The sequence below is a fragment of the Tachypleus tridentatus genome, chromosome 9 (assembly GCF_004210375.1).
Source record: "Tachypleus tridentatus isolate NWPU-2018 chromosome 9, ASM421037v1, whole genome shotgun sequence".
Lineage (NCBI taxonomy): Eukaryota > Metazoa > Arthropoda > Merostomata > Xiphosura > Limulidae > Tachypleus > Tachypleus tridentatus.
The window spans coordinates 119,060,901-119,077,513 of NC_134833.1; the positions used below are offsets into that span (position 1 = coordinate 119,060,901).

General features: G+C 30.7%; 1 pseudogene across 1 annotated transcript in view; it reads right to left on the bottom strand.

Annotated features, from left to right (window-relative positions):
* LOC143226187 (epidermal growth factor receptor-like) overlaps positions 1-16,613 on the bottom strand; it is a 220,033-nt pseudogene that overhangs the window by 32,374 nt on the left and 171,046 nt on the right. The window contains exons 11-16 of the transcript XR_013014415.1: positions 16,208-16,340; positions 13,187-13,256; positions 9,653-9,777; positions 8,045-8,126; positions 7,222-7,317; positions 74-325 (exon numbers count right to left, since the gene is read on the bottom strand). The product of XR_013014415.1 is annotated as an epidermal growth factor receptor-like (transcript). The remainder of the gene's footprint in view (positions 1-73; positions 326-7,221; positions 7,318-8,044; positions 8,127-9,652; positions 9,778-13,186; positions 13,257-16,207; positions 16,341-16,613) is intronic.

Sequence of the window (16,613 nt, forward strand, 5' to 3'; positions counted from 1 at the left end):
TTTTATCCACTTGTATATTGTTTAAATTATATCTAGTACATGCATAAAAGTTCTTAAACCTAATTTTACTTACTTTAGTTTCATCATCACTGAGGTAAACCTTGAAGTTACGACAGTCCTTACAATCCATAGTGCTGGGGCCTACACATTCTCGACATTCTTTGGCACATTTCGCACATGCTCGAGTAGCATTGTGAGCATAATGGTCAATTGGACAGCTTGATTTACACTGTTCTCCTGAGATGTAGTTCTTACACTCACATAGAGATGTGTGGGCCCCATATCCAGTACAGTTTTTACATTCAACATGACATTGTCGACAGAGCTAAGTATACACAGAAAAACAAAATATTTTTTTCAAACTTTAATAACATAATTTTGTATCATAAAAGGCAAGAGAAACTTAATAAAAAAGGTTAGAATCTAGGTTTTTTCAGCACATAAAATATGCTTTTGGAACAGGTACTTAAAAACTGAATTTTGTCTAGTACTTGTTGAAAAAGCATATTTTATGTACTGAAAAACACTAGATTTCCTCCCTTTTTTATTAAGTTTCTCTTGCCAAAATTATATGAATATGTCATCCACCAAACTAGTAAAAAGTAAAACAGAATTCACTTAAATAGCTTTAATTTCTAAAATTTTATATTTAATCCCTACAGAAAATATTTCTCACTGTTATGTTGCTCTCTTAATGGGACATAAAATCATCAGATTTATGCTTTCTTACTTTCTTTTAAACAAGGATGAGAGTGGTACTCAGTGATATTTCCCAATTCCAGTGTGTGTTTTTAATCTTGTGGTTGAAATACAAACATGTTCATAACTTCCACAGTACTTTTTTTTGCAGTTACGTAAACTTGAAACTATTTTGTTTATATTTGTTTTAAGCATAAATCTGCACAACGGGCTATCTGTATAATGCTCATTTCAGGGGTCAAACTCTGAACTTTAGCATTGTAAGCTCTTAAGTTTACTGCTGAGCTACAAGGAAGGGATTGAGTTATGGTAACAAATCATTAACCAAAATGACTAACCACTTCTTAGTTAATCTCAGATTTACTTCAGCTATCTTTACAATAAATTATGTGAAATAACAATACAGTTGTTATGAGTAATACCAGAAAGTATGTTAATACATCAAGGTTAGCATGTGAAGAATTCTCATGAATAACATCTCGACTCAAATAATCAAAGATTGCGATTCTCAGGTTTTTTAGTATGGACCAGATTCTTTACAGTAGGCGTCTGTGACTTGTTTATGATAAATTTCAACAATTAACAAACAGCATACAGCTCACTTGTTTTAAGATAATATATCAAAACAAGTCAAACATAAATACAAATGTTCCTTAGACAGTTAGTTACCACAGTTGTATCTAGAGCTTTAAATAATTGTCTCTTTTTCATTAAATTCCACACAGACTGGTTCAGTAACCTTACAACACAATTTGATGAAATGAATTATTCTTCCTGCTCTATTATTAAAACATATTGTGTGATATAATTTCCATCATCACCACAGACTGATTCATAGTAAAAGTGGCAAAACAATATATAAATATAGAGAAATGAAGAGTTAAACACATCTGTGAAGAGAAAGGGAATGTACAGGAACCTAACCTCATAATACTAAGTTAGGAGGAAATCATTATTTGACTATAACTCATTATTGGTAAATTTTCTACAGCTAAGTGGAGTGTTGGGTCTTTGTAAGACATGAGACCATCAGACAAATAAACTGACACAGGACAGTAGACAAAACTGTGAAATAAGCAAAAGGTTGTAGTAATAAGGAAATAGTAATCCATAGTATGATGTGCAAGTGAGGATGGAACCATAGCTACTCATAGAAAAAAACAGTTAAAGCAACACCACATGGTACTGTACTACCTCATTGTAACACTATCATCACGAGCCATGTGACCCTGAGAGTAATACAGATGGAGAAATGTTATAACCAAATAGTCCAGAAAGCATTTATAGTGAACAAGTATAGATTCAACAGACTACTAAAACAATCACTTAAATAAAATAACTGTTTATTTACACAGGGAAAATAAATATAAAAAAGAACATAGATAAAATAAAATACAATAATATAAGGTAAAAACAATCAGCATTTTCATTGGATAATTAAAGTTGCATCTAAGGTCAGCTAGTTGAATGCTACTTTAAATCTACTGCAATTAACAAAATCAAATCTCTATTTTCTTCTGACACTGAGCTTTATCTTAATAGCACTCATAAATAATTCTTGTAACTTCTTGCTCTCTCCACCAGATAAGTGGAATCCCTCATGGGTCCAATAAGAGCTAATAGTTTTCTATGCCACCACGAATGCAAGTAGCTATTGAACTGCCATGCTACTTTAAACTCATCCCACACAAACACTGTATCAGTGACACTTTCTTGCTATTTTGACAGTTAAGTCACATTTCCAAGTTCATTTCCTACATTAATTCCCAACATCCCAGCACCATCTTCACATCTTCATATTGACAGCTCTGAGCTTTGCACTCAGGACTTCCCATGTTTTGAAAGAGTACAATCACTTTATCCTCTGAACCATATGGTAATGCACTAAGCAGCAGATGATAACAACTTTATACTAAACTTTTGGGAGCCAAAGCACCACAGTGAAAAAGCATTATAACTGATGTGATTATAATGAGGTAGTACCATAGTAACTAAACCTTCTCCAGATCAGGATATCTCTACTAGATGAGTGCAGAATTTGACTCATGAGCAGCTTATATCTTACAGAAGAAAAATTAATATTTCAGTTATAGAAAAATGACTATATTTGACATATATATATATATATATGACATAGAATTCATTCAGTGGTGAACTGAAGTCACAAGTAGCAAGAAGTGTTTTCTATGAAAGTTTCCTTAAGTTGATCAATAACGATAATTTAAAATGTGGAAGGCAAAGATACTTAAGTACAAAGTTGATATTCTAGTCTAGAAGCTCACGAGGTCCTCAAAAGTGATGAAATAAAAAGAACAAAATGTTTTGTAAATTTTAACGTAAGAAACAAGGAGAAAATTGATATTAGATATTAGTACTGTTCAAACATGGTTAAGACAAACAAAGAAAGTTTCTGTTTCTCAAGCAGGAAGTAGAAAATATTGGCAATTTGAAATACTATGAGCAACAGGAATAATACTGCTACCAATGAGGGCTGAATAATCATCTGTTTTTCCTATTTAGTCCTATATGGATGAACTATAGGTAAAGATAATGCAGCTGGCATATTGAAGAAAACATTCACACCTGTGCCCAACAACCAGACATAAAACTAAACCTTAACCACATCTTGATGGGAAAATAAAAGTATATAACGTGTTTTCAGGTTGTAATAATTAATTTTTTACCATAGAGTAGAAGAAAGTAACATGACAGTGCTACTTCCACTGGTGACACTAGAAATTCCTGACATTTAAAATACTTCAAGTACCAGAACCACGATAAAACCACTCATGCTCTTGCCACCAGAAACTCCTGACACTTGGAATCTCTTACCTTAATTATGTACTAGGTATATAAATACGCATATAATCAATATTTTAACTCAGCTCTCATCATTTCTATAAAGTGCAGAACTCGATTTTACAAAATAAATCTTGCCCACAAAGAGATAAAATATGCACCTACTTGAAGAGTCTCCAACACTTGAAACCTATAAGAAAAGGCCTATAAATATAAAAACCACTTTTTAAAAGAAACTTGTTTAGGTGAGAGAACTGATCTATGGCAATTTTCTTCCTTTGAATATAGCAACATGAAATGAATAGTTCAATGGTGGGTCATATCAAGGATATCTGAGAAATGTGCATCAAAATCATTTGAATTGCATTTTAAGAGTAAATACAGTAGCATACCTAGAACATGATTCATATTTTGAAATGACTGATAGGACTTCAAATGGGGTCACAAGCTGAGGTCTGGCTTGTCAATAAAATAACAGCCCCAGTGTATTTAACAAAGCATTAACATAGCCATAGAGAAGGGATTGTGTCAAGAAACACAGTCAAAATGCACCCCTGTCCAAACACCAAAGTAAGTACATGATGGTGTTCAGAGTCAGGGGAACAAGTAAAACATTTCACTAATCCCCAAAACCTCAATAAAGATTCTGCAGGCATAGTCTACTCAGGGCCATCACAGTGCTCAGAAGTGGGAGAGAAGGTAAATGATCATCTTCCCAAATTCTCACAAACTGAGTGGCTGAAGCTTCTAACCTGTTACGTCCAGTCTGAAAAAGAGTTGGTGAAGTCTCTTATGTGTTGAGCACCAAACTCAGGTATCCAATGTAATTTTTTACTGTAACACACAACCTAGGCAGGAAGTTATACATCTCCTAAGCACTAACTGTGAAAACATGAAAGCAGAAACCACTTATTAAAATAATAGTGAAAACAAAACAACAAATGATTGAACATGAATTATTCTGTTTACCACACCCTAGAGTATAAGACCTGACTTTCATTAAAAGGAAGTGCAGAAAATTGTACAACAGTTGATCAGAAAATAAAGATAATTGGAGGGTATTGTTAGCATGAAAATGTGAGTAAGTGTACAATTTGTACAAGTGGATTCCTCATTTTAGGAGTAAGATGAGTTTAGGTGTGCATCCTCTATTGTAAAATTAAAGAGGTGTAAATAATACCCAAGAATGAAGAGGTCTACCACAAATCTCTACCTTCCATTCTCTTGAGGACTATAGGATAAATGAAAGTCATCATTTAATAAGTTCAAATTGGAAGTGGCCATCAAAAGGGCAAAGCCACAACCTCTGCTGTATAAATGAGGGATGCATTAAACATGAGCAGAAGTGGAACCAGAAGAAATCAAACTATAAACCTGGAGAAGCAGCCAGGACACAAGTTCTAATATCTATTTATAAACCACATATAACTTTGTAAATGTTGCAGAAAGTTATAAGGCTATAATAATTGAAAATTTAAGATGAAAGAGTTAAACAGAAACTTATGTAAACAAATCAGAAATTTACTTGAAAGTGAAAGCCTCAATTAAAAATAAACAGAAAGTACAAAAAAATCAGATACAGCTGAAGTGGTAATAACTGCTCTTAACTATATTTCACATCAAAGTAGCCTGAGAAGTTAAAGAACTCATAAGTACATGTAAAACTGTAACTGGTTTCTAACTGAAATCAAAAAAGTATTCCAATGCAGATACTATGTGGATTTCTTTTTTGAAATTTGAAAACTTAGATTAGGTGGATCTGAAAACCTAAAACTTTACTAACCAGGAATCTCAAGTCTCAGTTTTACTTCACTGATATTTAAAAATAAGAACTGGCAGGAGTTGTGTGTAATACCAACAAGTATATTAAGGTTAAACTCAGTTTATGTTTTTCTTTATTTTTATTACTGGCAGGAGTTGTGAGTAATACCAACAAGTATATTAAGGTTAAACTCAGTTTGTGTTTTTCTTTATTTTATTACTGGCAGGAGTTGTGAGTAATACCAACAAGTATATTAAGGTTAAACTCAGTTTATGTTTTTCTTTATTTTTATTACTGGCAGGAGTTGTGAGTAATACCAACAAGTATATTAAGGTTAAACTCAGTTTATGTTTTCTTTATTTTTATTACTGGCAGGAGTTGTGAGTAATACCAACAAGTATATTAAGGTTAAACTCAGTTTATGTTTTTCTTTATTTTTATTACTGGCAGGAGTTGTGAGTAATACCAACAAGTATATTAAGGTTAAACTCAGTTTATGTTTTTCTTTATTTTTATTATTGGCAGGAGTTGTGAGTAATACCAACAAGTATATTAAGGTTAAACTCAGTTTATGTTTTTCTTTATTTTTATTACTGGCAGGAGTTGTGAGTAATACCAACAAGTATATTAAGGTTAAACTCAGTTTATGTTTTTCTTTATTTTTATTACTGGCAGGAGTTGTGAGTAATACCAACAAGTATATTAAGGTTAAACTCAGTTTATGTTTTTCTTTATTTTTATTATTGGCAGGAGTTGTGAGTAATACCAACAAGTATATTAAGGTTAAACTCAGTTTATGTTTTTCTTTATTTTTATTATTGGCAGGAGTTGTGAGTAATACCAACAAGTATATTAAGGTTAAACTCAGTTTATGTTTTTCTTTATTTTTATTATTGGCAGGAGTTGTGAGTAATACCAACAAGTATATTAAGGTTAAACTCAGTTTATGTTTTTCTTTATTTTTATTACTGGCAGGAGTTGTGAGTAATACCAACAAGTATATTAAGGTTAAACTCAGTTTGTGTTTTTCTTTATTTTTATTACTGGCAGGAGTTGTGAGTAATACCAACAAGTATATTAAGGTTAAACTCAGTTTATGTTTTTCTTTATTTTTATTATTGGCAGGAGTTGTGAGTAATACCAACAAGTATATTAAGGTTAAACTCAGTTTATGTTTTTCTTTATTTTTATTATTGGCAGGAGTTGTGAGTAATACCAACAAGTATATTAAGGTTAAACTCAGTTTATGTTTTTCTTTATTTTTATTACTGGCAGGAGTTGTGAGTAATACCAACAAGTATATTAAGGTTAAACTCAGTTTATGTTTTTCTTTATTTTATTACTGGCAGGAGTTGTGAGTAATACCAACAAGTATATTAAGGTTAAACTCAGTTTATGTTTTTCTTTATTTTTATTATTGGCAGGAGTTGTGAGTAATACCAACAAGTATATTAAGGTTAAACTCAGTTTATGTTTTTCTTTATTTTTATTATTGGAAGAGTCGTTTTTAAGTGGTTCTAACTGTTGAAACTTAATGATGACATACCATCTTGTTAAATTCCTTTTTCAAAAGGTGAAAACTAAGCTAAACTACTGTGGCTCAAATACTATAACTTTCAGATTTTATTTTATAGTTATTAAGGATAGAAATTGGCAAGATTTTTGAGTTAAGTAAAAAGTGATTTTAAAACTGAAAAGGCATTTCTTCTTCTTTTTTTTTCTGTCAGAAATGACAAATTTAATTGCAACTACAAATTTTCTAAAGAAATGAAAGTTGAGGTCAAGTTGGATACAAAATGCTGTAGCTGGGGATATCATTCTGCAAAGGGTTGTGGAGTAGAGGTTGATTTTTTTTTTTAATTTATAACTATAAAGCTGCTTTAATACTTCATAACAATGATCAAATTTTTATTAATGTTTACAACAACAACAAAAAACAATCGATGAATAAATCAACTTACAGGCTTTCCAACCAAATCATTCAAGGATTTATCTGATGGTCCTATGTATTCTGTGTAATATCCTTCTGGACAAGGCATACCAGCAGCCAAGCACATCTGTAAACAAGAAGAAAGGTCATAAAAATTAAACAATAATTACATTGTAAAAATACACAAGAAAATAACAAAACTACATTTATTACATGGTTAGAAACACTTTTACATAACAAAAGAGTCAATTAAAAGTCATATTTCCACCAAAATCAATCTATAACTCCTTTCTATGGCACTTTTTACAATAATTCTAAGCTACAAAGAGTTGAAATAGTTCAAGGGCTAGTTGAACTGATCAGGTTTTGTTACTTCAAATGAGCTAACAGATCTAATGTTAAAATACATCACACATTTAAAAACACAAGAGTAAATAATCTTATTAGTAAGATACTTTGAGTCTTAAAAATAAACAAGTTTTACAGTGGTTTAATAAATTAAGTTTAATTTTTTTTCAGATTTTATCAGACTTGCATTTTTTTTATTCACATTGCATAGTTGAGTTTCTTTGGAAACAGTTTCAAGTGCTAATAAAGATATTCAAGATTTACAAAGTTCACTTAGATTTATCAACATATTACATAACTATAACATTTTATTTGTTATGTTATCCTATGTTTTTTCTTGATTAAATTATTTCAATTATATTTTGTTTTGATTATTTACAATTTACAATCATAATAATACCAACTTCATGTGGGTAAAAACATTTTACCCACATTTTATCTTTTTGTAGTAATTGAATCCATAGCCTTGCCACACTTCCCTAACATGAGAAAGAATAAGTACTTACAACACTCCTGTTCTTAGTTTCAATGGCCTTTTCACAAGAATTGCACCCTCCAGGACCAACAGTGTTGCTTGGACCAGTGCAACTAAAGAGAATAAAGGGAAGAAACAAAGTTTAGAAAAATATTTCATGTAAAAATAATACAGGGTTTTTATTAATTCTGTTAAATGGAGAAATACTTCACACCCTTTATACAGTTACTGTGTTCAAATAAAGTATTTCTACACATTTTTCTGTGGATTAGATATAAATAATGCAATATATAAAAAATGCATCACTCTATAATAAAATATAGCAATTTATTGTTTGTTATAAAACAAACATCAATATTAAAATAAATACAAAATGGTAAATCTGTTACAATAGCATATCAGGTAATCTATGGTTTGGTTTATGGAACATGGAATGTAGACATATATATACAGCATATAAGGCAACCTGTGGTTTGGTTTATGGGACATGAGATGCATACTTATATACAACATATCAGGCAATCTGTGATTTCGGCTGTGGAACATGGAATGTAGACATATGCACAGAATATCAGACAAGCATGGAATATAGACTTCTGTATACAGCATATAATGTAACCTACACATTGATTTGTTGGATATGAGATCTAAACTATTTTTAGCATATGATGCAACTTATGAATTGGTTTATAGGACATGAGATCTAAAATCTATGTAAAGCATATCAGGCTACTAATTTTGCCCAACATAAATAAAAACGTTATGAAATGTGATTGATTCAAACCTATATAACATATATCTATACCCTTAGTTACTATAAAATAATTGCATGTAAAAATTCCAGATACAAGAGACAGCCATACGTCCTGCTATATACAAATCAAACGTTATGTTCCTAACCATGTTGAGATGTTCTCTTTTACTCTGATTTTCTACACTTGTAATTTTTATTATTTATATATCTACTCTTTAAGATAACAGTGAAGACCACTTGTATTTTTATATATCTGGAAGGTTTCATAAATGAACACTGCATCAGTTATCAAAATGTTTGGATTAAACACTTCAGTTTTGCTCAGTTTTCAACTGTATTAGATCATGTTAACTCTAACACAAATGTTGTTTGTATGAGGTATCATGTAAAAGTTTCACAACTTGTAGCTTTAAGAATGCTCATACTTTAACAAATTTTTAATTATGTTTATAAAAAGGGATTGATAGGAAATTTCACTAAATTAAATCTTTCCATGTTATAACCCAAATGATATAGCAGCCAAAACAATATGTCATTATATTCTGTTAAGCTGTAATGGAACTTATGTACTCTTTTGACTGGAATCCTACAATGGGCCATTTGAGAGTGAAGTGTTAAAAAGTTTGCTGTAGTGTTGTTGTCACATTCAAATAATATGACCATGAATTTTTCAAATATTTTATGAACAGATCTTTTGGCAGAGAAAAGAAGTCATTTCACAGAACTTCCATAATACCCTTTACACCTAATAGTGAGGTTTAAATTTGGTTACATGAATGTACGTATATTATAATGGTTGAAACAATTTCAATGTTTTATGAAGATTATAGACTTGTTAATGGGAAAACTGCACAAATTTGTAATTTAAATGGAAAGATAGCTCACCCTTTTACACAATGCTGGTGACAAACTTTACATATTCCATGATCACTGTATTTAGTGACAGGACAACTGGCAACACAATAAGGTCCATCTTTGACATTTCGACACAGAGTACAATTACCATTGCCCTAATGTAAAAAGCATGTGCAATTAGAAAAACACTGGCAAGTAATGATAACATTTTTCTTTAGTTTAAGAAAAAAAATATTTTCTTTCTTTTCTTGGATAAAAATTTTCACAGTAAATGAAAATAAAAAAACTTTCAGAACTGATATCTCAAGGCATGCTTCAAAATTTCAAACATTTTTTTCAGTGGGCAATCAACAATTGACATTTGATTTAAAGAGATGTAGTACATATGTTAAGAAAACTAATGTTATTTTTAAACTTTTTATTCTTCATTTTACTAACAATACAGCACTGTACAATAGTGTTAGGAAAAGTAAATATTTTGTCATTCTTTCCATTTTGTGGGGGCTAATTCTTCCATGCCATTAGAGAATATAAATTTCAGCGCAATGGTAATACTTCACTGATCCCTATTGACGATCAAATGAGCCAGAATGAGAATACTTATCATTCTTTAGAATTCCTATATACTTGTACCAAGGGCTGTTGTAAGGTTTCTGCTTGAATAAACATAATGATCAGAATTAGGGTCTGAAATTACAATCATGATACAACATGTCCTAACTATATATGTATATAGAAGCTAGGAAGGAGCTGGAATGTGGTACTAGTACAGTGGAGCGCCATTAAGCCGCTAACCAGTAAACCGCGAAATCGCTTAAGCCGCTGTAGCAAGTCTTGTGAGCGATGTGAGCGAGAATTATCGCGGGATCACCGCTAATTTAAGAACGTGTAAAAACGCGGCTTACGAATTTAATCCTGGCTTTATAACTTCAAGGGGATATTTAAAAAGGATTTGCTTTAACTTGGGAAATAAATATAATATATTACAATAGAAATCGACCGTTAATCTACCTTATCCGCTCTCTATGTCAGCTTTATGGAGGCCGCCATTGTTACCGAATCACACCTCTCCATACATTAAAGTTAATCCGCGGTAAATCCGTGAAAAAAGTGATCAATAATTAAAGTATTATTTTTAATTCGATAATCCGATATAATGATCACGCAATGGCCCGGATGAGGCTCCTCGTCGGAGCTGTTGGCGACTTCGGCTTTTCAGCCACAAAGGTTTAAGCCGCGGTTAAGCAGGTTGACCCCCCCCCCCAAATACCGCGGCTTAACGGCGCTCCACTGTATATGCTAGAAGACATCAATTTAATAGTACTTCACAAATAAACCTTGATAAAAACAGTGTTTAATACTATATATATAGTGTTTGTTGTCATGTCATAGTCTAAAAAGTATAAAGAATTATCAGTTGAGCAGAGAGTTCACATAAAAAATTTATGTGATGTTGGTTAGAATCTTTGACAAATTGCTGCAGACTTGAAATACTCCTCAAACACTGTCAAGTACACAATAGATCTTGAGATCAAGACGAGTAGATTTTAAAGTAGGAAAGAAAGAAGCAGAACACCTTAACTCAATAATACTGATGTTTAGTATCTTTGTTCATGCAGTTTTCAGAACAGAAGTAAGACTGCCACTGATCTCAAAGCATAAATGACCACATACTAAATGACAGAAAAGTTTCCAAATCTAAAGCATCAAGAAGACTCAATAAGAGTAGAATATTTGGTCATGTGGCAGTTAAAACCTTTACTTCAATCTCCAAATATTGTCAAGAGATGAAAATTTGCTAAAAAGTATAAAAACTGGACTGCTGATGATTGGAAGAGGATGTTATGGATGGATAAGTCCAAGTTTGAAATATTTGGTTCAAAAGAAAGGTGAAAGATACTTACCTCAATGCATAGCACCTACCATAAATCATGGGAGAGGCAGTGTGATAGTTTGGGAGTAGTTTTCTGCTGAGATTACAAGAGATATTTGCAAAATAGATGGAATAATGGACCATCACAAGTACCATTACACACTGATCCATCACAATATACTCAGTGGCTTGCATATTACTGGTAAAAGATTCTACTACAACAAAAGATAATAACTCCAAACATTTATCTAACCTAAGCAGAAATTATTTAGCTAAGAAAGAAGCTATTAGAGTCATTCAAGTAGTGTAAATGGTCTTACAGAGCCCCAATCTCAATCCATTTGAGCACATCTGGGATTTGATAGATCAAAAACTTGACAAATCAAAAAATTAAAATTCCAAAGGACACTTTAATTAAATATGTTGAAACAATATCTGAATACTGCCTACAGATATTAAAACAAAAGGAGGATGCACAATATATTAACTGTTTACTAAACTCAAGTACTTTAACTGAGTTTCTGTTGTACTAAATATGAATATTAATAACCTTTTGATGTTTCATCTGCCATTTACCTTCCATTGTTCTTTGAAAGTAGCCTAAAATCCAATTTTTGACTTTGTCTTAACACTTTTGCACTGTACTGTATATTCTTAGATATTTTGTGAAACTTTGAAATAGGTTTTTCACATATACCAATAAAATATTTGAATTAATAATATATTTTTGAATATAGTATGATAAGGCAGAGAATAAAGCAAAAAATAGGAAACTTAAATATTGTGGCTTTAGGTTACATTTATAACAATTAGTATATTACTCTAAAACTCAATTATCCACTAACCAGTAAGAAATTCAGCAATTAAGATAAATCAGGTGCCTAACAGAACATGGTCACAACATATTTGTAGTGGCTATAAAGATAAATTTCCATGCTGGTTCATAGCCTTACTCTTCATTTAGAATAATATTTTCTTCTCTATCATTTTAAAATTATTACTAGAAATACCCTATGATATGTACTATTATAAATTAAAATTCTAATTATTGTAAGTAGCAAATTTTAAATACTTCTGTAAATCTGCTAGAATTCTAAGTTTCAACCCCTTTCCTTTCTTTCTGAGCCTGACGATGACCAAAGAAGGTCGGAACATTGTTTGCTCCTCTACATAAAAAATTGCCTCAACGAAAATGAGCCTTTTTGCATATATATTTTTCTAAACAAAGTTTAATTCTCACAGTTAACCTTGAGATATAAAAAAATCATTAAATGTTTTGTAATACTTAACAAAGCTCAACAATTATGTTTAACACTTTCATAAACACTTAGACTAAAGAAAGCATATACTGCAAATGTGATTATATGGAGCAAGGAGGTAATACTCTCCTCCCTAGGAAATACAGGACATAATAAAATTACATATAAGATAATTGGAGGTTTCTTCATAGATATATAAAAAAGTATAGTAGAGAGAATGTTTCTTCTGAAATGACACTATTAAATGTGAGAACTTTAGATGTACAATACATATTAAAGTTGTCAGCTCACTCCTTTTAATTCTGTTTAAATTACTAAGTATGAAAACTTAATCAACCTATTAATCAAAGTATTCATATCTTCTTCACATTATTAATTTTGTGTTTATTATATCTTAAGTATAATATTTTTTATATTAAAACCAAAACTTACTGAGCCATTGCAGCCTCCTATGCATTCACTGTGACAGTGTTTACATTCATAGTTTCCTATATGATAAGTGCTGAAACAAGAATTTGCCATAGCTGTAAATCTATCAGTTTTAAATTATGTAAAACAATTAAATTAAACATGTTTGTTTACATGAAATCTGAAGAAGAAACTGGTTAGTAGTGTTCTCTCTTTTACTTTAAATTATTATTGATTGCATTTTATTGGATAACAAAAATGAAAAACACTTCTAGAGATCCTTTTTTTTATTAAGAACAGATATAAGAAATATATTAAAAATGACATCCTCACAAACATAAAAATAATTTATTATAAAAATATTGTTTCGTAAGATGATAGATACCAAGGACAATGTTACTTTAACTTACTTCATCCTTAGAAATTTATCTAGAAGTATATGGTTTATCTAACGAGTTGCACAATTTGTGTATTTTATTTCTTTCAACTTTCACTGTCCATCTTAGCACAAACAAAATTTCCCAATCGCCACAGCTAAAACAACTTTTTAGTTTCTTTATCAAGATAAACAATAATGAAACTAAATAGAGTACTACAAGATGAATCATTTAGGCAAATTAACTTTAAAATATCTTCAGAAATCAGTTTTAAAAAAATACATCTATAACTAGTACTAGTTCTGAGTCAGGTAAAATAGTCTATATTCTTTCAACATTATCTTATTATGAATAACAGCAATATCAAATTTATACTCAACTCACTTTTTTTTTGAGAAAACAATCATTTGAGAGCTTAAAATTCTTTTCAAACAAATAAATTTACTAAATTTGGTCTCAAGAGAATAAAAACTAAGAAAACTAAATCAACAATTTCTTTTACAATAGTTTTGAAACTTCTAACTGAAGGAATAAGTAGGTAGTGATTTTAATTAATTTTATTATAATTCAAAACTAGTAAAGTGAGAGTAAGATGTAATATTTTAGGTGTGCTTCAAAAGTTAAAAGCCTGATATAAAAACGTTTGTTTTGTGGATAATCTAAAGATATTTTAATAAATTATGAATCAATTAATTAGGTTTATCCAGAAAAGAAGATCAAATGTTTCATTTGGAATTTCTATTAATTATGTCCTCTAGTTTTGTTACTTAATTTTAGTAAGTAATTAATTTTTGACAGACTCTTTGTTTGTCCATGGAGTTTTACACAAAATAATTTGAGGACTACCTCCATCAGGCATCTCTAATTTAGAAGTGATAGACAAAAGGGAAAGCAGATAGTTAAAATGACCCACCATCAACTGTTGGACTACTTTGTTATCAACAATAAGTGAAACTGACAATTACATTGCAATTCCCCATGGCTGAAAGGGCAAGCATGTTTGGTGATGAAATTCAAACCTGTGAATTATAGATTGGGGAATGAAATCCCTAAGCACCAGCCCATGACAGGCTATTTTCAATATAATAAGTAAAGTAAGTAAGATATAAATAAGTGAGAGAACCTGTACAATTTATTGTGTACATGAATTTTATGTTTGACTTCCTCATCAAACAGCTTGATTATTCTAACCACAAATGGTTGAGTATTTCACATTAAAGCAAACTAGAATATACAAATCAATATATCATGAACTTGATAAAAAGTCACAGTGTATTGATATTCATCAGAACAACATTTAAATATAGTTTGGTATTTTGTTGGTAGTTCTATAGCACTGAAAATGTATCACTTTCTGGAAAGGTATGGAATAGTTCTTTCCAATGCAAAATAATCATACACTCATTTCATAAAAATATGTTTAGATTGAGGATTTATAATTTCCAAGATTGGGATGTCCCTTTTACTCAAGAGCATTTGAAAATAAAGAAATAGGTATCAACTTGGAGAAACCATAATAATCTAATAAAAGACCTGCAACATGTTGTACCCTACGCATGATAAGCAAACTGCAGCACCTTATAACAGGTAAAAACCCACAAACATTAAGGTCAGTGGCAAAAGTTGACCAGGTGTTTCAGACGAAAGTACACAACATATTCAAGAAAGATCTCAAACAGGAAAAGTAAAACAAGTAATGTGTACACATGTTGCTTTTATAAAAAATCTGTTAACATCTCATGCTTCAAGCAGCTGCAACATGAAACGAGCATTCATTATGTTCCATACAAAGACATGCTATTAAAGTTTCAGCTTGCATGAACACATATTAGGAAACTATCATCCACAAACAATAATTTGTTTATAAAAAAGCAAGCATGGTGTAGTGTTTTTCCTTAGAAATGAAAGAATTAAAACACAATCTTCTTCAGTGGAGATTAGAAGTAGGGCTACTGTTGGAGTGTGTGTGCTTTCTCACAGCAAAGCCACATCAAGCTATCTGCTGTATCAGTGTAATTGGTTTTCCCTTTATGTTATCACAAAACTACCATTTAATAGTTTCTACTACTATTTTTCTGGCTTTACAAACTTTTTAAGAAGAATGAAATTAACATCTTCGAACAAATAGTCAACACCATTGTCCAAGAACTTAAACCATTTTGAAGTTTTTCTTCAAGAAAATTATATTTTGAATAACACTAGTCAATAGTTCCACAATAAACCTTTTAAGTAAAACACACCTTTTAGGTGGTTAAGTTTTAAAATTATTATTACTTTGTCATACAATGGTATATAAATCCTTCAACTAAAAAAAAACAACTGAAATGTTTTCTGCAAAGATTTTTCACATTTTCATAATCCAAAAATTATTCAGAATTTGTTTTTGTGGGATAAAACCACATTTTTAGATTTACACATTAGGGTTGTTGTACTATTTTATAGTACCCCTTACCCTTGGGATTCATGTAAACAGGATGGATAATTTACTATGGTTACTTTCTATTCAGCACATTGTGGTGAATTAGTTACTATCTCCAAATTCAAAACTACTTATAATACAAATAAATCAACATTATGTATAAAAGACTCTTTCTTTGTACTAGTATTTGGACAGTAACAAATCTACTTTGTAAATATATGTAAATTAAAACCTTTAATAAAAGCTTACTTATCCAACTCTGTGCAGTTCTTAACACATGTATCTCCCAGCCTGTAAGCTTCACAAGACACACATTCATCTGGATGAAACCCCCAGCAGTGATTTCCTTTACACTGGTTATGGCACACTAAATTTTTCTTTCCTGTGTGAAAATATAAACCATTAGCCAGTTTTGAGCAATTATAAAACTAAACAGAACTGTTCATGATAGACACCCAAATATACATTTATATTAATGAATTATCACTTTAAATGGGCTCAATTACCAGTTTTAATTTAAAGAAATGTTATTTGTAACCTGATCCCAGCCAGCAGCAATAGGTTAAAAAAATATTTAAAAATACATAAACTATACAGTTCATCTTTATCACAAATAACAACAGATTCATTATGGCAAATGAAACATAAAAAACAT